This window comes from Taeniopygia guttata, chromosome 5 (genome assembly GCF_048771995.1).
Source record: "Taeniopygia guttata chromosome 5, bTaeGut7.mat, whole genome shotgun sequence".
Classification (NCBI taxonomy): Eukaryota; Metazoa; Chordata; class Aves; order Passeriformes; family Estrildidae; genus Taeniopygia; species Taeniopygia guttata.
In genome coordinates this window covers 31,984,275-32,009,258 of record NC_133030.1, presented here as the reverse complement: position 1 = coordinate 32,009,258, position 24,984 = coordinate 31,984,275, and the positions used below count along the sequence as shown (strand labels likewise).

The following is a 24,984-nucleotide window of genomic DNA, read 5'->3' as shown; positions in this document are numbered from 1 at the left end:
CCTACTGCTTCCTATCTCCCTCCCTTCATTGTCACATAAGAAGCGATGTTATGACAATGGGGGGGTGCTATTAGCAGCGCTGCAATTAAACTATTCTGCATCGTTCCTCTGTCTTATCCTCATGATTTCTTACCCGTTGCCTTGATGTATTTAACATATCAAATTTTATTCTTTTTTCTTTCTTTTCATTAGGAATCTGGAGGAAGGAGAACAAGCAATACCAGCATGCTTATTTGTCATTTTCTGTGCATAAGAAAGGGTAGAGACCCTGTCTTGAAAAACTTGGCTTTTTCTTTCCTTGAGGTTTTCTTCCAGGCCCTTTCCTAAGTGAATGGAGAGGAGTGATTTTCTTGTATCACCGGCACGGCATTCTTTTCTTTCCCTCCTCCTCTCTGCCCAGTCACGTCCCTAATTAATTGAATTCCCTACTAGATCTTTTGTGAGTCATTTCAATTACCCATTAGTGAAGCAGCCTGGGATTTCTGCTGTGTTTTCACTCATCTTCCTGGAATTTCTCTTCTCCTCCCTCCCCCTCCTTCCCCTTTTAGTCACTCTGCTCTGTGAAAAGCATTAGATGGACTTCAGTGCCAAGTGCCTATATTGTTTGCAGGCCCAGCTGCATACTTCCACACTCTGCCTTGTGCGTCACAGCTATTCATCTTGTTTTGTACTTGGCTCTGCTGCAGATGCTGTAAATATGGTAATTTTAGATTCCCTGATTGGAAAGGGTTGCAGGGCGGGTCTAAGTGGTAAGAGCACTGTTTGATTTACACTAGTTCATTCTGGTTTCTCAGGGTTTGGGGTTTTATGGATACAACTGAAATGAAACATGGCTGTAAAAACAGTCTCATTTTTAGGGTTAGGAGAAGGATAAAGGTGAGGGTATCTTTGTGTACAGCCATGCAAAAACGCTGTCTCAAAAATTCTAGGGAGACTGGAAAGAAGTAAAGCAAAAGCAGGAGGGAACTCCTCAGATTATTATGTAGGATGTCTTCACACTCAGATAGGTGCAAAATATGGATGGATCTGAAAATTGCAAAAATGGAAAAGATCCAAAACAGAGAACTGTGAAAGGCAAATCTGGAAACTGACAGAAATGCCATCAGTACTCAAATACTGTAGACTTATGGCAATCCCTGAAGAACAAAATCAATGAGCAGCTTAAAAAAAATTTTTAATGCTAGATAGAAGAGTAGCAGGTAATATGCATTATATTTCTGAGTAGAATAAGGCAGTGATAAAGCTGGCTTGCTAAAATTATGATGGATGCAGTGGCCACCTGAAATCTGATATATGGAGAATTGCATTTCTATTCTGAAACTGAATTTTTGTAGCACATGAATCTTTCATGCTTGGGGTAATTCTCCAGTGATACAGAGAGGCAAATAACATCACTGGGAACAACCTGCTGGAAATGTGCCCCACACGTCCCAAGTTACAAAAGTAATTTACACTGCTCAAGCTATTATGATACTTCCATATTATTACGTTACTTGTCCCTGTGAGGTTAGAGTATTTCATGGGAGAACAGACTTTTGATAATCAGGCTGTTGTGAGAAGGCCCCCTCTCATGACTTCCCAGGGGGAGCTCATTTGTTGGACTGATAGGAAGTGAATTTACGAGGGCTCCCTGCACATCGGTACTCATAGGTATTTTTTTTCTCTTCTGAGCTCTTTATCCAGTCATAGGAGAGAGGAAGGGAACAGTGTGAAAATAGCACTCAGTACAGACACATTAAGATGTTCTTAGGAGACCTACTGGGAATTATTTTACCTTTAATGTCTTGAAATCCTGGCCCCCTGTTAAACAGTGGTGAATTTCAGAGGTTCATTAGATGGCTCTGGAGTTCTGCCACTTCACAGGGTGACATTACTCGAGTCAAAACTATAAAAGTGAGAAAGGGGCTGGGGAAGAGTTGCATGTGTGAACCCCCTCTTTCTTTACAGGGCACCCAGCAGCAGAGCCTGTAAAATTTTATCTGAAGTTATCATGACAACACTTTTTTTTAATCTGTCTGTGTTGCTGCTCTGTTTTCTTGCACATACCATTGCTAGTATCACATTACGGGGTTTAGTGATTTGGCAGTTCTTACGCATTTTAATTTCTTACATATCCTTTTAAATTAAGTTTTCCACTGCAGAGTTAACCTGGTGAGAACCTGCTACCCAGCTTCTGGGCTGAGCAGGAGCAGCAGCTGAAATGGAGCTTTGGGCCTGCTGTCATGTCACTTGAGAAGCTGTCCAGTGTATGCCAGAGGGTGCCAACTGTCCCAGATGTACTGATTGAATTGCCCACACTCTGGGCAGCTTTCTACACCTTTCCATAGTAACTCCTTTCTTTTCCCAAGAGTACGCAGTGGGACAGAAGACTTCTGCTTCACTACACTGAGAAAAGCCATTTGTCACAGCATAGAGTTGGCTTCTGGATCACTGGCAAGATGGCACATACACTGCAGGTGAAAACCCCATTAGCCCTTCCATGCCAAAGAGTATTTAATGCTCCTCTACCTCATGTGTTCTTTTACCTTTACCTAAATTCTCCTCATGTAATGTTATTGGATTTCTTCATATGTTTTTTGCCACTGTGTAACACTGCTTGGCTCCTACAAAGTACTGCTGTGTTTTGCTCCACAGTTGTTTGCATCTTAGCAGATGAAAACCTGACACAAACTTAAATTATGCCGATAGTTCAGTTGGTTAGTAAAGGAGCTAAAGAAATTTTAAGTTTACTTTAATTTTAAGACCAACTCTCTTGGAGTTTTCACAGATAGGTTGGGTATATATAAAAAAATCCACAACTTCTGGAAAATATTGTTCATTGTGGAGCTATTTTGGACTTCCAGGGTTCTAGGTTGTAAAATGCTCTAGACCCTAACAGATTTCCCAGTTATAGGCTATTTTCATTGCTGTATTTTTTTGACAGAGCAGCAAGAAAAACAATGATTTCTCAAATGACTGAAGAGTGACTGGGTTTTCTATTTTTACTTCTGTTTTGATACACAAAAACTAGATTTAAAATATATCCACTAAATCACTCTACACCGTAAAAAGCCAGTTATAAAGATGATTTTAATTCCTCTCATCTCAGAACTATTCAAGAGACTAGCTCAATCTCTGTACACGTATCTCATGCTAGTGATTGCTCCAGTGTATGCCCATTTATAGCATTTCTCTTACAACACCTTCTCACTTGACTATCTGTCACTGCTTGTACTCTAGACAAGGTGCACTGTTTGGAAAAGGTTGTGTGACATGAGAATTACCACGTGCCAACATAGTTTTCAAGGATCTTTAATGATTATCAAAGTTACAGATATCTAATACCAAGGCTATGGAAACACACCCATAAGATGTAAATACAAAATAAAATATAATCTGCCCAATCTTTTCATTTGCATGCTGGAAAATTACTTGCTGATTTAGAGAGAGAAATGGTTCTTTGAATGGGACTTGCCAGGAGAAAGGGAAGGGTACCCGTGTGTGCAGCCATAAGGTTTCTGATTTATCTGTGGTCTGTACGACTGTATGGTTATTCCTCGGAGCTGTAGAGCTGAAGACAGGATAACCCCATGGTGAGTAAGTAGGGAGGGAAATTAGGTGTTGGTTTAGTGAAGTATGTAAGGGACATCAAGGAGAAAAGAATTCTTTAAAAAGGAAAGTTCTGGGAAAGGAGTTACAATGTAATGATAAGGAAGTAAGACCTTACTAGATGTATTGTTTTTGGAAGACGAAGAAGGAATCAGATTAGGATAATCAGAGATCAGTGAGGAAGAGATGATTTATACCAAACATTTAAGCATGATTCTTCAGGTGACCTGTTGCCAGGTTTGTGATCATATTAGGTTGGGTATATTATCAAATTAAATGAGTACATGCCTGTAAAATACATATTCAGGAATACTTTGCAGAGCTGGACTCAATACTGTGTAGTGTAGAGAATTCTTAACTCTTTCTGACCTTCCTAGCACCTTCCAGGAACTACTCAATACTTCGTTTTTTTCCCAGATTAGCTTTGCTTCCGCACTACCCTCATCCTTACTGGCAGCTCTTCCCATCTCCAAGTTGCTTAGTACACATTGCAGCTTTCAGGTCTTCAGGCTTCATTCACATGCCATTTGGAAGTAACCTGGCATGACTCCCATATGCAGCAGGGTGAGCCCATTGCCAGCACTTGTCCTTGCCCTGCCTGTTGTCATTTGATGCATGACACCGGTGGTGCAAAGTGTGTCTTGCCCAGTGTCCTTAACTGGGTTAGTATTTGAGTGTAGGGTAGTCTTTGAGCCGGTTTAATCCAGAATTTCCTAGGTCCCAATTCTGTATCTAATTCTTCTCCAGAACAGATGTCTAATCTAGTTCAGTCCATCTGTTTGGTTCCAAATGACACATTAAATCACATACATGAACCACAGTCATTTAATCGGACATGTAGTTTACAGGGTGAAAATGGGGAGAAATCTCATTTTAGTTGATTCTCTTAGATAGAACTTGTACACAGATATATCTTTTTTTAAAATAAATCATTAATCACACTACTCTTTTTTATCTAAGCAGCTGGATGGCAAAGGTCTGGCCTAGTATTTGATTTTGCAAAGAACTGGCACTTGGAGAGGGTCAGTTTGCATTTCTCTCTCTCTCCATTATGTTGTGTACTTAGAGGGGTTTGTGTGGGCTATTACACTTGGCTCCCATGAGATCCCACATCTGGTAAAGGATAGAGTGTATGACCCCACTCTCAGCCTCTTCCTCACCTCCAGCCTCCCCCCATCATCTGAGAGGGTTAAACTAAAAGCAACATGTATGATGGCAAAGGTCCAAGTTTGAAATGTGTCCATTGTATGTGTTCAGTTTAAAAACAACATATCAAGGCGAGTGCAGTCCTTACAAGTGGCACCCCTGGGCCTTTTTTTATTCCAAAGCAGAAATATTTACCCAAGGAAAAGATGGAAGTGATGGGGTAACAGAATACACATGTTGGGAAAATATGTAGGCAGAGACTGAAGAAAAAATAACATTCTGCCACAAGTAGCTCCCTTGTTCCTCAACTTTTTTTTCCCTTCAGATTAGAACCAGCCATTTCTTGTGCTCTTTCAAGCACCTTCTGTGGTTTCCTGACAGCTGGCTAGAGAGGATTGAAATCTGGCTTGAAAAATAGGCCATGGGTCATGTTATTTTCAAAAGGAGAGAAGCAAAAATTCCCATAATGGTCAAAATTCACAGGCTTGAGTTTTGTTGGGTTGTTGTTTTGTAGAACATCAGTGTTGAATATTTTAATAATAACTTCAGTTAAAAATTCATAAAAAAGAACAACTACAAATTAAGCTCTTCATTTCTCGTCCCTCTGATTTATAATGGCATGCAGTATTTTGTATAGAGTTGCAGCATGTCCTTTTACTCTGGAGTGTGACGGGGAAATGTTCAGTTTCATAAAAGAGTATGCTGGTGTTTTCTGAAAGTATTTTTTGTTTGGTTTTTTAAAGAATATGGTAACACTTATCTTGCAAATGCTGTTCATTAACAGAAAGATAAGTCTGAGTAACAGCCTACAGACCAGTGTTCTTTTTCCCAGCTCTCCTGAGCCTGAATTGAAAATACTAATACATTCTCAGCTTTATGTTCAAGCATATGGTTTCTGTTAGGAGTTAAAAACCTTTCTAGTGTTTTGTTCTTTTGGGTTTTTTAAAATATTTTAAAAAGAGAATACTTGTTTCACAGAAGAACTAATTTGACCTGTGTTTTAGGGCTTGAGGCTGCTTCTTAGGAATGCAATTCACTACTCCTACAGTCAAAGGGTACAGCCTAAAAAGGCAGTCAACTGGGTTTAAGGAAAGAAAGAAAAGAAAGAAGAAGCAGATCAAGAAGTACAAGAGAAAATGTCAATAGGAGGCAGAATGTAGAAAAAGTCAACTATCATGCCCTGCTATATGGGGAAAGTCAGGAATTCCAGACAAAGTTGTATTATAGTAGAGCGTGAGAAAGGTGAAAGTGTTGATCAACTCCTGATTTTTGAACAGATGGACAAACTAAACACCCCCAGGCAGTGGCAGAGCATGACTGAATCATGTACAGCATCACAGGGAGTGCGAGAACGAATGAGTGGAGAGCTGGGACCATGCCACCTGACCAGGGCATACCCTGCATCCTCCAGAAATGTCATTCAGAGCATCTTTATTCTCTTAGCTTTAATCATGTGTTACAGTCCCTTCCACTGAAGAACTAGAATGGGGTCAAAGAAGAGTATTGTCAGCATTAGCCAGTCCATCCATAACACTTCTAGAGACTCTTTAAGGGCAATTTTAACAACGGTGTTTTTTGTGGTATGAACAGACATCCTCTAAGAACTGCGATAGAAGCCCATGCCATATAGCCCATTCACTGAATAAAAGGGTTTTTGATGGGTAACTGAGATAAAAATAGTAATCAATTCTTACTCCCAGCCAACTCCTTCAGCATGTGAGTAACCAGCACAGTCTAGTGGGTAGAAGGTGTTGGAAACCAGGAGCTTGGTTCTAATGTTTGCTCAGGTCTGGATTTGTTGATGGAAAATGGCTAACACTGGTGAACACTTCCAGCTGGTAGTTAGCAATATTGAACTGCTTTGTGAAAATGCATGGAATAATTAGTTAGCATTTGCAAAATGTTTGAAGGTAACCAGTTTCCATATTTACATATTCCCATGAGCTGTAATGGTGCAGTGCATCATAATGCATAGTGTAAAACAGATCTGCTAAATTAACTAAACAAATGAATGTGCTTTATCAGTTTCCCTCATGTCCATGGTACAAGTGATAAAAACCCACTGATAACGGATTAAACAGATTTAATTAATTTTTTGACTCACTGAGTTTACACTGATTGACATGAAGCTATGTCCATCTGTAATGATTTTGCTTAGTAGGTCCAGTGTCTTTATAAATAAAATTTATAAATACAAAATTTATCAAGTGGGAGGCTCTGGTGTCATAACCTATGTCTATTTTCATTAGGGATTTCTGCACCAGAGGTACAAAAATCATTGTGCAAGTATATTTTCTAGTCTTCAGTTCTAGACTGAGCCCTTTCAGAGGTATTAATGGTCCCGCAGTAATACCAGAAAGTTGACTTGGCTTCTGGAAGTAGTATTGAGTGCCAAACCAGATTACTACTGTGTAACCAGTTTTCACCTGTTTTTGTGTACTAAGGCATTAAAGAAAGAATACTTCTTGGAACAGTTTAATGGTTAGAGGAAGGTAGTGCTATTCATCGTTTTGCTAGGCAGTAGCCTAGATATGCTCAGGGATTGTTTGCAAACCACAACAAACCACTTTAACTATCTGTAAGGAGCCTTCCCTGTCAGAAAAATGGGTGTAAGAATATTCCCACTTTTGAGCCTTGTTATTCATAAGCTGAAATGCTTAATGATTCGAATCACTAGCTATTCTTACCGTAGCACCACTTTTTTTTTTTTTAAAGTCTATTTTTCTGTTTCTGGTATAATTGACTATCATAGCAATAGCCCTGTTTTTCATATGACATACTGTACTCACTATTGTTTGAAATGGCCATTAGAACAGTTGACAATAATGTTTTCTTTCCAAACTGACTTGTATTTTTTCCAGCACTGATTTTTTTTTTCTTTTCCTTTCCTGTTTATCTAAAATAGCTGAAGGAAAAGGACACATTGCGTCAAGGCTGATAGGACAAGAATTAGACCTACTGTATGTGCTAGTTGCATTCAGGCCTATGAGCACTTCCTTTCTCCTCCCCCATAACCAAACCCAGCTCTGCTCCATTCTTTGGAGCAGGCAGGATATTAAGATTTACAAGGCCTCTCATCTTTGATGTAGAGACCATGGCTCTTTCTCATTTCTTTACAAAGCCTGAGGAACACAGGTACAGGCATCATGAGGATGGAAATCTTCATATTCCAAGCATTTCCAGTTAATGTGTTGGCCCTGAGAGTGATAGTAAAGGAATACAAGGTTTGCTGTGATTTTGTGCTTGGGATTGGTTACAATGTAAAACTTGGTCTGGAATTAGTGCAGAGCCAAATTCTAAAGCAATTTAGTCCTACTTGCTTATATATTTACTCCTGCATGGATATAGACATAACAGGAGAATTTACCCTAATGGAGTTGCAAAAGATTTGTTAATACATAGAATTCACACTGGTTTAATTTAAATAAGTTTAATATGTTTACTGGAACTTGTGCCACACCCATGTTCCTCCTCTGTTTAAGCTGCATTTCATTAAGTGCTTACACAAGGGTTTGCAATAGTTTAGGTAAATTGGATATAAACTGTGCATTTACTTAAAGCAGTGTAATTTCCCTATGTAAACAAGAGTGAAGTCAAAACCCATGGACAACCCCCTTCCTCCGGACACAGCTGGAAGGCGTTGCTGAGATCAGTTACTTACCACAGTCCTCTGCTGGCCACTGGCAACTGCTCAGCCATGGACAGGGTTTGTGTGTACGCTCCCCAGTGTGTTTTGGGGTGTAGGGTAAAGGTGCCTTAGCTCAAATCACTCATTTGAATTGATGTGACAAATCCTGCCTGGAAGCAGTCACACCAGTGGCTCTGCTGGGGAGACAGCAGTCCTGAGTGGGGCGGCAGGTAGAGGCAGCTGGAGGGCAGCAGTCTCTCAGGCTACCAACAGCTGGGCGCAGAGTGAGCATCTCTCCATCAGCTAATTTCCACACAAGATAGGGTCCCTTCTACCAGCTTATTCACACTTTACCCTTTACTAAAAACTTCACAGCTGATTTAATTTACAAGTCAAGGAGCATCAACTTCTGTCCATTGCTGTGCCACTGCTACCCACTGCATTCAAGCTGTCAGACATCAGGAGATTTGTCTACTGTAACATTCCCATATACCAGTTAGTGCAGAATAGTCAAGAGAGCAGGTTTCAGTTCAAAATCCAAAGCGGCTTCACTTGCCATGTCTCTTCAGGGTTTTTTTACTGTCTGTAATTCTAATTGTATAATATCTTTGCACAGCTGCTTTTCAGTTTCACTCCTCGCTTGTTTTGCCATTGTTGACTGAAAGCAGTCTGTTTTCTTTCCACTGCCTTCAGTGAAAGTTCTGCAGGGTCCAGTTACCTCTGTGATAATCAGGGAAGGTCTTTTATAAATATCTGAAAAGTGCTTTAGCAGAAGCAGAACATATAGGAGCTCATGTGCTACATTCAGCAGTGACTGAAAATCGGATGAGAGTTCCATGATTTAGTTCCATATCAGTTTAAGCTACTCACTCTGCTGTACTCCTACTCATTCAGCTCCCAGCTCCCTCTCCTTCTGGCACTTTCCTGACCCAAATAGTTGCATGAACTGGTTTAAACTGGCTGAAAAACAATCTGGGGGATTTTTTTTAGGCCACTCAGCTGAGACTGGTTGAAGGTGCCATGGAATGGCATCTTTAGATAATCATTCATCAGTTCCTCTAAGTTTTCCTATAACATAGGACAACACTGGCTGGTGCTGATTCCAAGACAGTTTCTGAATTTGGTGGCCTGTGTTTCACAGCTGACTTACAAATGCAATTCTTCATGCAGCCAGGACCTTCTATAAAAATGTACTAATATGTATTCTTAAAAGCACTGAAAAGAGAGTCCTACGTTAATTGCTGAATAGGCTCTTTAACATCATGAAAAGTTTTGTTTCAGTAGGACATTAAGTCTCCAGACTCGTGTCAGATATTTTGCTCTGTAAGATTGGGCCTACTTTGTCACTAACAGTAAACTAACAATTTGAATGCATTTGCCTTTCAGAAGAAGTCTCTAGCAAGAGCAGGAGACAGAATTCTCATTGCTGTAGTCTGTTTCTTTACCCTCCCAGCAACAGCAATTGATCACCATGTTGGCATACAGGACTGCAGAGCAGCATACTTGTCCCATATGGGACCTAGACCAATACTTCTTCTCATCTTTGGTCTTTCTGATTAAGGGTCAGTGGTCCAATGTGAGGTTAACCAGGGGAAACCACCTGCAATCTTTATCACTGATATCAGCAGAGAAGTCCCAGAGTAAATGGTCAGAAGCAATACATCGTTCCTGTCCTTAGTCTTCCTCTGTCTCAGTGACCATGCAGCATCAGACAGTGGAGAAGCTTGTGCTGCTGCTCATCCCTCACGTGTGTTTTGTAGTTAGATCCCAGCATTCTTTGGGCTTTTTATTTTTGAGCAACACTAATTTGCAGGAATAACAGAATAAAAAACTTTGATCATGCAATCCTGGTTTCTTTTCACTATGTTTTCTATTTCACTATGTATCTATTGAGTAATCTTCTGGCAAGGGTGGGTGATAAGGAGTTAATGGATGCTGTGTTTGTGAGCACAGAAGCATGCACCACTATACCTGCAATACCAGAAAGCATCTACAAAGAAGGTGCAAACACATGAAAGCCCAGGCAGTGACCTCCAAAGGAAGTACACAGATTAAGTACAAGACTACTGCAGAGATAGGCATGGAATTGCCCCTGTTATCTGGGGAGCAGTAAGCATCTGGGTGTATCAATGTGTCCTAAGTTATCTGTTAAGGAGTTTGAGGTCATTTTTGAATGTAGACATTTGGAATTGCTGTCACCTTATTGCTGATGGACAGGCAGAGCCAGTCACCCCGTGATTGTTGCAGTTGTCTTAGACCTTCCATTACAAAATCCTGTTTTCATCTAATTATAATTTACCGTAACATTTGAGCCAAAAAGGCTAATATAAGGGACTTGTTTCTGAATGGTTTTGATAGAAAGCTTCTTCTAAAAGTTTGTATTGAGTTATGAAGAAAGTGGTTGTTTTACAAGTGATTGAAAGCTATTCTTTTTTTCTGGGAAGCTCTATGGCCTCAATTTTTGGCCATGAATTGCATATTATTGATGGATGAATGGGGTATTACGAGGAAAAAATGGAAGGGGTTTTATTTTCACATGAAAAGCTGCACCAAATAGTCATATTCTAGGTATGATCCAGCACAAGGTTGAGTACATTTTCTTTTTAAATTCCTATTTCTAACCTTTTAGAACTGGTGAGTCACTGTAAGGCAGTATTAGGACACAGGAAATTAGGATGTGTCCCCAGTGTCACAGTACACATCTGGGCATCTTGAAGCAACCAGAATGGAGAGCAGTGAGCAGTAGAATCACGGCAGTGATGAGCTGGGAACCTGCTGAAGCAGAAGTCTGTGGAAGTAACAGCCACAATGTGGCATAAGAGGAGATCCATGTAGGAAGGTATAGCTGAAAGGAACTCTCCAGACCTTAGATGCTGAGGTTTTTGAATCTTGCTGTATTTCACTGTTGCACAGCAATTGGCTAACAAGATACTTGCTTCATTTCCCTCTTACCTTTAGAAAGAAGAGTGTGCTTCCTATTTGTGCATGTAGTTAATATTATACACCTTAGATCACCTAGTATACACCCTATAGATCTAAAGCTACCCAAACCCTAGAAATACCAACATTTTTCTCGACTGGAATGCAATTTGACATTTTAAATTACTTAGTGTTTGACAACACTAAACCAAAACCTGGTATTTTCACTTTAGGATTTGATGTCTAATACAACTGAAACTCAATAGATTTTGGGGCAAAATGCTATGTATAGCAAAAAGTCCAAACACTGGTGTATATTCTATGAAAACATTAAGGGCATCTCATTTATGAATCCTCTGAAGAAAGCAGTTCAGTAGTTCTGTTCCAGAGCAAGGGGGACTTTTGCTGAACTACAAGGCAAGAATTCTATCTAACTATCAACTTAACTTTTAACGATCTCTTTGGTAAAATTTTATCTATTTCTTTAGTACAAATGAGTTCATGGTAAGGACATCTTTTTTACTTTCTTTAACCAAGTTTCTTTAAACTTTTGGAGTGCTTGTGAATATAATTTGAGTTTGACCTATTTCTAGCAATCACAGAACTTGCTTCAAAAATCTGACTGTTCTGAAAATGCTCTGTTTTGATACTGACAGCATGTAAGCCCTTCTCATTTCCTCCCCAAAACTGGAAACTCTCTCTTGATTTGTGAGGGGTAAGGAGTGGCCTAAATGTTAAAATTCTCTTAAGAGACTATAACATTTATCCTGAGACGGAGTTCTATTAGCATGTAAAATTGTCTTTGGCTTGATTTGAGAAACATCTTGAAGTATAACAGAACATACTCAAATAGTTTCTAGTTCTAAGAAGTGTGTAGACATCAGTTTTGGATATGGCCATCTCTCCAAACCACAAGTCACTAAAGAATGTCAGTGTGATGTTTGGCAAGTTAAAGGAGGGCAGCACTCCTAAAGCAGACTTGTGGTTTTAACCCTGCAGTACGAAGACTCAAACGTTAGAGAGATTATTTTCTTTCACATGCATTATAATTTATTTTTTTTCCACAGTCTGAAGTAGTAGCACCTGTGTAACCTTATTTAACTGCCTTCACACATTTTTCTTTCCCTCAGCTAATATTCTGCCAAAGTGACAAACTTTCCTCACTTTGAACTGCAGAACACCATGAAAGCCAGCATGTCTCAGCCTTGTCCAATACTGTAAGTCTTCTATGCACTGTTCATTGGGAGCTGTCATTTTATTAACGCTGTAAGAACATGACTGCTCTAAAACAAGAGTATATCTTAGAAAGAAGCTGCTACAACTTGCTAAAATTAAAAAAAATAAAATAAAATAAAATGGTTGATGCTTATCTACTGTTTGCTTAGGCCCGAGTCTTCCAGATAACTTGCTGCTGCTGTATGATTAAGGATTTTTTTCTCCAGCAGTGAGATCTGTGAGGACCATAGATCCATAGATTTGAATTCAGTGTTAGCAAGTTGAGGAGCTTGAAATTATGTTTCCTTACCTTTAGGCTGATCAAAAAACCTAACCTTTAAGTCCCTCATCATCATCTGGGGACCTGAAGGATGTTCATTCAAGTTTTGGCTTCTCAGCTCATTCTGATAATGAGAATGCTTGTTAGGCTGCGGTTTTTGAAATGTGTATGTAAGTTCACCAAGGACAAGAGAGGCCTAAGACTTGTCTCTGGGACACTACAGAAAAATTATTATAATCACCCTTTGCACCCAAACCAAGGAATCTTCTTTCCAGTTCATTTTCCACTCACAAGAATCTATCCTTTTCCATCACAACAGTGGTGGTAGTTCACAGCAAATGATCTGCCATGTGGGTAAGCGGCATTCAGTTCCTCACTTGCTTCCTTTTGCCTTCTGGTGCTATTGCTTTGCTATCTGTTACTTCTTATCCAGCCTAACAGAGCTCACTGTCCCTGGAATGGCCTAGAATTGATTTCAATAAAATGCAGATCTGTGAAAAGATAGGTATAAATCCCAAAGAGGAGCCAATTCGTAGCTTCTTTTAGTAGTCTTCTTTTGAGTCCAAAGTACCTGACTTTCAGTGACCAAAAAGTCTTATTTTTGTGGTGAACAGCCTTTTTGTTAAAGGTCTCACTAACACAGGGAATGGAATTTGTTAAAATACTAATTTTATTTCCATACTATCACTTTAAACATGAGCCAACTCTATATTTTCCTGAGAACCAATGAGGCTTGAGATTTTTTTTTAATTAAAAGCCAGCAAAGGTGGGGGTTTTATTTCCTTTCCTGTCGAATGCATTTGAAGCACCTCTGTCTCCAGCTGGCTGTGGGATCAGAGCCAGCCCATAATGGTTTCAAGCCCAGTGTGTGCATAGGGGAAAGGGTTTTAACCTGATTGATGACTTTGGAAGTGCTTGCAGCACAGACTGCTGAAGCTGGTAGCACTGGAGTTGTTTATAAGATAGGAGAGAGGAGGTGGATGTGTTTTTCAAAAGCCGGCAATTCTTCCCAGTCAAGTGCAGTAAATGGCTCATGAGCAGTCTCATTTCATCAGCTTTTGGGTACTCTGCTCCATGAAACCCTTTGAAATGGTTGCCAGAGGTTGAGGCTGAGATTGGTTGAACTTTTTGACGTCTGATCACTGGCCTTACAGCCACTCCTTCAGATACACTATCAAAAGCTTTGTTGCTGGGCCTATCTATCCTTTAGGACTTTGCAAGAGCAGGCCTGAAAATTATTGTTCACCATGTATTGCTTAAAAATGCAAAGCAGTGTGATTTTGAAATATCTTCCACAATCGTGGTATCCTTTCCAACTTTACATAAGATTTACTGCTTTCCAGGCCTCACATTGCTATAGTTTTAGCATGGATTTCTTAGGAAATTCATAGTATCTTATCTCTACCTGATCCATTGCACAATGGCCACATTGTCATTTCCTTAGGTATGATAACATTATTGGCCACAGTGACTTAACTTGCTTTTGGGCTTTGTGATCTTGCAGTCATCTCTATAGCACCTCTCTAGTGGGAATGCTTCCAGCAGTATGCTGTAGAGGAGAAGAGGAAACATCTTTGTAAAGGATTCTGCTCTCAATCATCATATGTGGGTAGAAATGAGGTGTATTATGTTCAAGGTTCACAGGTTAGAGGACCAGGAAAGAGGACAGATTGTTAAGCAGAATGTGAAATGTCCCCAGGCCATGGCACTCTGGAGGAGTTGACTATTCTTTGAGTGGGGAGGACAAGACTTCCTCAGGAGCGCTTAAAAGTACAAATAAGGTGGAGGAAATACAAAGACTAGAAAGAGGGGAAGGAGACTGAGGAAAGAGCAAAGAGAAAGGTGGCACACATCTTGCTCATGTGTCTGTAAAAATGGGGCTCGATATTTGAGAATGTGCTTGTCTGCAGATTTTCAGGTTCCTGCTTCTCACCAGCTCAGAAGCTGCATGCATGACCTGTTTCATGATAGATTAGTGTTTCTGTGTGGAACCATAAAGCGCAGACATGCTCGAAGACGGGCAGGTGGCAAGAGAAATTATCTGAGCTTTGTGAAAAGCCAAAAATTTAGGGAGACAGACGTTTGGTTTCACTTCTGGGCAGATGCTCAGGTCAAGTCTTATTTTGTCCTAACCACTTCCCCTACCCTTAGGCGTAATATTTTCAGAGTGAAAGGACAGGCAAAGCCCAGGGAGATTCCAGAGCACGGCTTGTTTGCAGCTGGCTGGACATGGAATTCATCAGCAACAAAGCAAGACTCGCTCTTCTCCTGCGGATATGGGGAGAACTTGGATTTGGGCACGCACACACCAGAACAAACCAGTTCTTCCCTGTCTGCTGGGGAGGCTTCAGTTACAGTATCTGAAGCCAGAGATTTCATTTAAGCCATTTGGACCCATTTGGACTCTGAGTGCTGTAGCCTTGCCTGCCTCCTTCCTCTCTCAGATCCCAGCCAGAAAAATCCTCCCCCTCACTGCTCTCCCTTTCCAGCACACACAACACAGAAAGCAAAAACTGACCCAAGCTTGCCTTTGCAGCTGGGACTTATCAGCCAGAACACACACATGTAGGTCATCCATGGGAACTCAGCAAAGTGTTAGATCAACAAGAGTCGGGGGATGGGGGGGGTGTGCAGGGCAGCAGGAGGAGCAGGGACAGAATTTTGGTTTTATCATGATTATAATTTTTTTTATTATTTTCTGCTTTTTTAGAAAGGAAAAGGAAGAAAGATTACAGCAGCTTTTCTATTAAATGAAAAGATTAGCATGCCGTGGATGCTTTGCAGGGGCGTGATGAGATTTGCAGCAGATGAGTTGGTTGCTAGGCAATGCTAATGAAAAGCAGGCTTTCAAAACTTCTGTGCCATGTGGGCCCAAAAGTTATCTAGCCTCCCTCCTGCAGCCTCCACTCCCCCCAGCTATCCCCCCCCCACCCTGCCCCATGCAACCTCCTAAATATTTCTAAAATCCTCACCAGGAGCAAGAAAGATAGAGGCTTTTGACAACTCGCTCTTCCTGAGCTACCCAGTACACACACAGACACGCACAGGTTTGCTCATTTTCTTTTCCTCCTTAGAAAGGTAAAAAACAAAACCCCACCCCACAAACCAAACCCAAAAATGAAGCAAGCAAAAAAAAAAAAAAAAAAAAAAAAAAGAAAAAAAAAAAAAAGAAGAAGAAAAGTTAGCAGTGGCTTCCAAAGCAGCTCGGTCTCCGATTTCAGAGTTCAGGCAGAGTTTAGGGCTTGCATGTGCGTCCGTGTGCATGTTGGGGGTAGGTACATGTTTGTTTTCGATTTCTCTCCATGCGTTTTCAAGCTGTGCTCTGGCTCTTCCCCTCCTCCCATCCTGCTGTAAGCCTCCTTTCCCTTTCAAGGCCTTCTGACACAATGAGCTTATTTTCCCATGCTCCCTGTGAAAGCCGGGGTATGTGTGTGAAAGCTGCAGCCTCAGAGGACTCTTTTAAATACAGAAATTGAACGTTGCTGAAGTTACAGACAGGGTTTCTGCTATTTTTACAAATGACCCATGTCTTGCTCCCCTTCTCAGAAGTATCAGCATTCTTAGATATCTTACCATCTGTCTCTCCCAAATGTTTTTTTAAAGTGAGTTTAATGTTGGTATGACAGCATTGAAGACTGAGGTTTACTGCTTGCTCCACGTTCTCCTTACTGCTGTGGCTTGTCTGTCTCATTCCTAAGGCAGAGTCCCTCCATATAAGCAAAAAAGGATATTTCCATACCCAGTTCTAGGGTAAAACTGCCAAAGAGATGTCATTTAACAAGATTTAATTCTAAATTATCCAATGGAATAATATAGTTCTGTCATGAAAAAGCAACATTTCAAAGTTACTGAGCTATCTTGGGCCTGTAGATTGGGCAGGGGAACCTGCAGAAGCAGAGCCTCACTGCACTGCCCATTTTGAGATTTCATCCATTCCCTGCTGCAGTACATCATGTTGGATGTGAAGTCTTCCTTCAAAGACAGTGTTTATTTGCTAGAGCAGCTTTGTTTTGCCTGGACTCTTTCTCACTGATGCCAGTATGAAGTGTTAATCAATAAGAAATTCCTTGGGCAGACAGATTTTATGGGTCTGCTGCAGTGACCTCTTTATACCACCTTTCAGATGGCAGCAGCCTATATGTTCTTTCCTTTTAATTTTCTTTTTTTCTACCACCAACCATGTTTTAGTCAGTACACTGTGTATAGTTGATAAATTAAGCCACTGTCCTAATCATATGTGGTCTCTAAAAATCTTAAGGCATTCCCTCCAGAAGTTAGTCTTTCAGTTATCAGTTAGGGGAATTAATTTAGGCTTCCTTAAATTCTCTCACTGTTTCAATTAAATAAGGATGGCAAATTTCTAAATGCTTGGGAATACAGCAGCTGCTGTGTGCATACTGTGGGATGACTATTCAGGTAACACCCCATTATTTGAAGTAAGAATTTTGGCCCAGCAGGATATATAGAACATGTTAGGAAGTATAGTAAGGGCAAAACTACCATGTGCTCTCCTTCCTTTCCTTTGTCAGGCCAAGCAAAATGCCTAGACACTACCACATTTTTGAAACCTGCCTCCAGGCATTCCAGGTCTATACAGACATGCCTGCAAGGTATAGGCAAATTTATTTGTAATGTTTTTCCTAAGCTGTTGTATAGTGCTGTCCATGTGGTTAGCTGCTGCCCCCAGCTCCATTTCAGTTGTGGATATAGGCATTCCTTTGTGTAGCTTGGTCCTCTCTACTTTGATATTTTCTAGATTAAAAAGTGATGTGCAGATTGAAAATAGGGGCATCTCTGAAAAAAAAAAAAATCATATGTTCTATTCCCTGAAATCAAACTGACAGGGCTTTGCTCCCACCGGAGTGGTGTCCCAAAGCCTTGTATGCACACATTATCTGGAGTCACTCCATAAACTGCATGTCTTAGCAAGTTGTCTAAAGTGCTACAAAAATACTTTGCTTTGTAATGTTAACAGAATTGAATAATAAATGTAAAAGATGGCCACCTTTCATTCACACATGACTGCAATTTTTGCTTTTACACTAGCAGCTGTGAATTTTGACCAGTCAGGTCTTACCAGCATGCTGGTCATTAGGGAACACAGTTGATGGTCACCTCTCTGACCAATGTGCATGCTATATCTTGTATTCACATGATATATTATATGCAAGAATTCATAAAGAAAGTGCTAACCCCTTCAAGAAAAAGGATGATTTATCTGCATTACTTGTGGGAGATCAAGCTTGGATAAATCAGGTCAAACATTTTATCCTTTAGGCTTCAAGGTGTTTTGATTTGTTTAAAGAATAGCTGACACATTTCAAATGTGTGGCTGAAAGCACTCCTAAGAGCAAACTTTCCCTCACAGAAAACTTGCTTGTGTGCCTTGGAGTCAGTGGACTTTCTAGGGGGTAAGACAGTATGTGTAATAGATTTGGGGGTGAGTACTAGCAGACCTACACAAGCAGAGCAGTATTTGCTGATCGAGAGACAGCAAAACATAAAATATTTCACTAAAGAAATGCTATGTCACTGAAATTTGCTTTGGATTTCTGGTTCTGTGACTGCCACTACCATCCCTACTGATTGTTTGGAGAAGGTCCTCCGCAGAGTCACATACAGTCAATTGATCATGAATGAAACTAAGAGCAGTTATTAATCTTACTGCCTGGTTGCACTCTAAACCACCTTCTAATCCTGCCTCTGTTCTCTTAGACAAAGAATGCAGTGAGATGAAGGCAGGATCAATGCCAGCATGGAGCTGCCCTTTTTAGTAGTTGTCGTGGCAGGGTTTTATACATGAGCAACAGTGAGTAGTTCCCAGTGTACTGGGGGAGAAGGGAGGAAAGATGAATTAAAAGGGTCAGATGTTGTGCTCCTGAAGGGATGGCAGAGTCCCATCCTGACTCTTGGTCTCTGGTGAATTTTTCAGTTCCTTGTATTTAATGACTGACCTAACGAGACATTACAGCCCTACTGCCCTTTGGAGATCCATGAAGAGCTCAACACAAGCTAAGAAAGGGTGCATTGTGTCTTTGATCCAATGGGCAGTATTTCACAGGCTGGCAGATTTAATAAAATCTCAGAGGAACCTCAGCTCATTTTTTAAGAGGCTTAACATTGAGTTAAAAGTTCCCTTTACTCCTTCATTGTTGGAGACCATTCCCTTCTTGTGTGCTGCCAGAGGACCTGCAGGGAACTGGGGCTTCATGAGACCAGATTGGATGTAGACAGCTGGTTGAGACTGGTTAGAAATCTGCAGGAGCAATAGCAGGATGCAAGACGCTTTCTAAGCCTTTTTATGTCTCAGTCTTTGAAGTCATCCAGTGCCTCACATGCAGTGTGACAACTTTGCTCCACACCTGAAAGGAAAGCTGAGCTACTGATAAGGGCTTTTGATCAGTAATTTTGAGCTGCATGACATGAAAAACTGTTATACTGCTGCTTCTAGTAATATTATTTGTCCCACCATAAACACTAAGTTATCCAGCTGACTTCACAACTAGAAACATGAACAAGTTCACTATCACAAAGTCCTCCCCTGATACAATGTCTATGGGCATAACTAGAAAGGAAGTATGAAGGTGGAGAATATCTTACTGACTGGTAAATCGATCCTTGGAGCTTTAGATAGCGCCATAGTTTCTTGTTCAGAGCTGTTCCAGGTGGAAGAGATTTCTTGAGCAGCAAGTTTTCTTTGATGTTCAGTGGTGAGAACTTGGGAACTTTTGCACCAGGAAGCAAATCACACTGTGGCATTTTGGAGTGCATGTCTAGAGCAGGACAAAATATTAAAACTGATGAATACTGAGAACTGCAGAGTTTGTTTTTGACTACCTGAACACTTAAACCACTACTCTGCTCACTTCTGTTATTGTTATGGAGGTGCTGGTTGAGGACTGCATGAGTAATTTCACAGCAAGAGTTCCAGTATAAGCCATATTTGATCCATCAGTCTAAATTTATATAGAACTACTATTGCTAGGAAAGTGTTAGTGATCAGTTTAATGGAGAAAATTAATTTTGCTTAGATTTTCAAAAGTGCAGGGTAAATACTTCCAAAGTACCAAGCACTCAAACACTAACCTTTTTTGAGAAACGAAGTATAGGTTGCAAGGTATTTGAGCCACCACTAACTCTAAAGTAGAATCCTTTGCAAACTCAGAAATTCACTGCTAGGTTACTGCCCACTCCATGGATATGGCAGGCTGCTGGAGTTTTGCATTTGCAGCAAAAAAATGGAACCTCCACCTAAGAACCAGTAGTTAAAACTTTTATTGTCATTGATTGAAGTTTGGCCTTCTTGGTCAATAAATGTTCACATTCTCTAAGAAGCTTTAACTTGAGCAATTAGTCAAAATGCCACCTGAAATGATTAGGGATGGGAAGAGAATGCTCTTTATAAGAACTTTTGCCAATGTATACATCTCCTGTAATATAGCTGTTGAGGCCCCCAGTGATTGATCCTGGTAAGACCCAGCAGAACCATGCTCGCCTCCTGTTGGCAGACGTAGATCCTGCAGAGATTAACAAAATAGAGTCTCCAGAGATATTTTTAAGATAACTTCTTTCTTGAGAGAAGACAGCGAAGGGGGACAAATGCTTTCAGGAAGAAGAAATTGCTGTTTAGAACTGGTATGTCTAGGGGCACTGTTGAATATCAAGAGAAAACAAAGTTAAATGAACTATCGCAAAGGAAGAGGCAGTCATGTAAAAGGCAAAGATGATTTGTGAGATTTTGCAATAGCCTCCCAGGGGAAGCAAGGCCTTTTGCTTGAGACATTTAAAATTAGACTGGACAGAGCAATGGAAATTCAGTGTATGAGCACCCCATGGGATAGGGTGGATAAGCCACTGGGTCTCCCTTTGCATGTTCCCTTACTCTTTTGTAATTCTTCCTGAATGCCTCCATTTCAAATAATAATTTGTTTTCCCCAGGTGCCCATCCTGGTTCTCTGTTCCTCCCGTTTTCCCCTTTAAGAAAGGAGCTGTGTTTGATTCATGGTGTCAGCCATCTTCCAAGCTCCGATCCAGTCCCAGGGGTGGGAGCTCATGGGACTGATGAGGGTAGGAGTGATCATCTGCAGACTTTCCTGTTGCTGAGCTTGCTGCAGGCCTGACCGTTTTTAAGACCTCAACAGATGTTTCTGCTTAGAAACTATTGGCATCTTTATGGACTGTTTTTCCATTCTTCCCTCCCGGCCCAAGTCCAAGCAGCAATGAATTATGTAAGACTACATTCTAGCCTCTTCTTTATTATTAGTTCTGTAGATGCATCTCTAAGAAGTACATCTACAGTTCCCTCTACCTAGTTTTAGATGCATCAGCTCTCTCTTTGACCAAAAGACCCAGCTACTCTTAAAAACACTTCTGTGCCTTTTCCTCATCTTTCAGACACAGATACCAAAAATACAAACACTACAATCCTAACTTGTGGCTTTGGGTTTAAGATGTCTCTCACAGTTCATACTGTGGTTTTAATCAATATGCCTTTTACTTGAAAGTTAACCCTTTGCTATGGAGCTGCCTGTATTTGTCTCTTACTGCTGCTACTTAGCAAACAGTAATTAATAATAAGTAATGGAAGGAAATATAGAAACTGCTGCTGGAGCACAAAATGGCTCCAACAAGCATCATCCCTACCTGGTTTAGTGGTTTAGCTGCCAGTTATTAGAAATGAACACATTTCAGACAGTCTTGAGTAGAATAAAAGAACTGAGCTGGTTTATTTGCACTGTTGATAAGACTTGTGATCCTACAAAATACACGGCGTAATGTGTGCAGAGTACCTGATGCAGTTTGGGTAGTCTTAACCCTTTACCATTGTACTGCAAAACTTCAAAGCTCAAGACTGGATAGATTAAGTTTCTTTAAAAGATGATGTAAGTAATGTGTGCAAGACCACATGGAGATTACTTTAACTCAGAAGACAGAGAAATTTTCTGCGTTAGAAAATTTGGCAGACTACTACTTAATTTCAGATGTACTGTAGTAGCAGAAATGAACTGTTTCCTTCTTTGGGAACACACAGCTAGAAGGAGACAGAGTAGTTTAGCCAGTGTGCCACAGCCAAATGTGGGATTTTCATGCAGGCCTATGTTTAGTTATTACAGCAAAGAGTTGCTGTAAATCCTCTTGATGTACTTAGCAACTGAATTCCCACTGGAAGAAAAGCACATCTTTTCCAGTGTCATACTCTCATTGTTCACCACCTCAAACTCTTTCTGTGACTGTGCTGCTCTGACAAGGCACAATGCTATTGCAAGCTCTCCTCTTGGCATTTTACCCTTTCAGCAGTCTAGTGGTGCTGATATAAAGTTACTGAGTAGAGGACTTCCTGTTATTTGCAGTATATGTATACAGTAACAGCCAGGCAGTTACATGTTGTCCTACCCAGGTGCCTCTGCACTGCTTTTGCAGGACTGTGAGAGCTAAAAAAACTCATTCCTGTCTTGGTACCTTGTCTGAGATTGCCCAGCAAGAGAGTCAGTGGTACTGGTGGATGTGATGTGGCTTTGGATCACGGAGACAAGCAGGAGCGATTGTCCAGCCACTGGAGTCCCACTCTGAAGAGAGCAGAGGGCAGTATTCTCAGTGCACGCACTGGATGTGTCCCAGCTGGCCCATGGGACCTGGGCTCACAAAAGCCCTCACTGAAGTACCCTGCATTGTTCCTCCTGAAAGTAGAGTGCTGAATCTCACATGGTGGGAACTGAAACACATACAGAAGGAGAATAAGAGTTAAATTGCCCCATCTTTTTCTGACTTCCGGTAGAAAATCATACAGTAAGGATTGTGAGATCAACCAGTTTGGCATCGTTTTTCAGTGACTGCATCTGTGTGAGAATTGTATACAGCAGGCATTATGGTAAACAAGGTTTTTTTTAAGGCATGAACATTTTTATTTAATGGAAGATAAAGCATTACTAATGGGAGCAGGTATTTCCCTGGATTTGAACAGGGAGTGCCATTGCAATTGTAAACATTTTGTTGACTAATGTAAAGAAGACACAAGCTCTGTTCCCTAATGTTGCCTAATGTTCAGAGACCTTGACGTTGCACAAACATCTATTTATACATCCTTACTGTTGCTGTTATACTGTTTTATACTGTTTTGCTGTTACGGTTAAGATCTAGTGCTGTACTGGTGAAGAATCACCATAAACTGAAGAGACAAGATCTAAACTCAAGAATTGCTGTGCTTGCTCCTTTAGACCATGCTGTTTTCCTTAGGAGTGTTTAATTCACTTCAGGATCCAGGAACATTTGAGCCAAGCTTTGAGCTAACACTATCCACTACCAAAAATCTGCAATAATAGCAAATGGAGCATGTAAGCTGCTTTGCCAAGGAAGTTGATGTTCTCTTTTCTCAGAGGTCTCTGTGCTGAAGGTCTCCCCAGATCTCTTCCTGTCAAATATGAAATCTCTTAGCTCCCCAGAGCCTATGGCTGACCGCCTGGCTAATGGCTTTTGGCCAGTCCTGTTTTGTATGTTATATAGTTGGCTGACACTGCATTTTTGCAGTTTTGTTTCTCATGCTCTTAGAAGTGGCCATTTTAATTTCAAGAAATATATCTCTTTGCCCAGTACACAGTATTCTCCTGGCAGCTTAGTGCTCACAGACTATAGGGAGCTGTAAACAACACTGTTTATACTTTCTGCTGATACCAGAACATTAGCATATAAATAGGGGAGAGATTTAAACAGCCTAAAACAACTCCAGCCTAGCCTATTGGGAAGGGGGACAGTCTGCTTTTCACTCTCCTTGCCAAGGATGTCAACTTTTCTGTGGGACTATTGCAAGAATGAAGGGCTTAAAGAGATGGGAAGCTTTTATCTGACAAAAGAAAGGTCGATGAGCTTTAGAAATGCAGAAATACACTGAATAATAGTCTGCCTGTTGGGATTTCCTTGTAAACCCTGGTGGTGTTAGTGTGGGCATGTGGAGGGAGGGGAATTACTTAACATCACCACAGAACTGCTAGATAAAATCTTCCTTTAAATGGAACTCGCAGCAAAGTGTTAAAAATACTATAATTACATCTGCAATGACTATATTGCTTTAGAAGTTGTTTAATTTACCCTAAAGAAGCATATCATGTGATCTTTACATTTTTTAGCTCGCAGAGTATTTTAGAAACATAGTACAACCAAATACTAAATCAAATAATCTCACATATCTATCTATTGAATTACTAAAATTCCAATCACCTTTGGCACCAGTGACAGATAGGCACAAATGCTGCAGTTACCATCAAATTGCTTGAGACTTTTTTTCATACAGTTGAAGTTTGTTTTTACTTTTTGTCATAGAATTTGTAAAGCAGGGTTAACAGGAACATAGATAGAAGGGAGAAAAGAGTTCCCAGTTAACAGTCCATTGGAAACCAGAGAGCAAGACAAGGAATAAAAACAGCCAGAGATGGTATTTCCAGGTGAGAAAGAGGTACTGTGGGATTGTAAAGAAAGCTGTCACATGAAGACTGGGAGTGAAACTCTGTAACAGAACTTAACTGTGTTGGAATTTGTTGTGGGCTTTACAGGTGTGCCCCAGCAGCCTGTAGACTTTTCAGGGCTGGAGGCTTTGTGTGGAGCAGGCACTTGTCCCAGTTTCCTTCTCTCTGCTGGAAGGGGGAATGTTTGTGATGTTAATTTTCCTCTTCAGAAGCAATGAAGTTTTGTGTCAAAACAAGCAAATCCCATGGCTGTTTTTGTACCATCATCTTTCTCTCTAGAAAAAAGAGCAGTTTCAAAGTTACATTCTCAAATCTGGTAGAAACACTGTGATTTGCACAATGTTTATGACATGAAAGTTGCTGTTAGGAATGTCCTGCATAGCCACCATAAATATGGCAGTGAGTGGGGCACATGAAAAAGAGAAGATGAAAACTGAACTGGCTTTTACTCTAGGCCTTTTCTAGAGCTCTTCGTCTGCTGCATCTGCATTTGGTCTTCCCAGTGGTTTGACTCAAGTCCTGGAATAACTGGCAGTGGTTGTAAAACACAAGCCAAAAGGCACATCTCAAATCAAACTGCAGTGCACACACAAGCTTGTGCCTGTGCAGTCAGGAGCTAATGCAAGCAGGACACAAACCTGTTGCTTGCTTGGGGTGCAAGTTGCCAGTAAAGCACTGCCATTGTGGGTAGACATGACAACTGCACACTGTTGGGGTGGCTCCATGAGAAAAGGAGACGTTTCTGTGCTGGG

At 40.7% G+C, this 24,984-nt stretch overlaps 1 protein-coding gene and 1 long non-coding RNA gene across 9 annotated transcripts in view; one reads left to right on the top strand and one right to left on the bottom strand.

The window, feature by feature from the left end:
• LOC140684291 (uncharacterized) overlaps positions 1-24,538 on the bottom strand; it is a 42,374-nt gene extending 17,836 nt beyond the window's left edge. The window contains exon 1 of the long non-coding RNA XR_012056351.1: positions 19,381-24,538. This is a non-coding gene — a long non-coding RNA (uncharacterized lncRNA). The remainder of the gene's footprint in view (positions 1-19,380) is intronic.
• The window catches only part of RAD51B (RAD51 paralog B), a 424,230-nt gene that overhangs the window by 297,407 nt on the left and 101,839 nt on the right, over positions 1-24,984 (top strand). The window contains exon 11 of one of the 8 annotated variants that reach the window (XR_012056344.1): positions 12,412-12,498. The exons of the other annotated variants lie outside the window; for them this stretch is intronic. The gene's annotated coding sequence lies outside the window, so the exon portion shown is untranslated. The remainder of the gene's footprint in view (positions 1-12,411; positions 12,499-24,984) is intronic. 8 annotated transcript variants of the gene reach the window in all.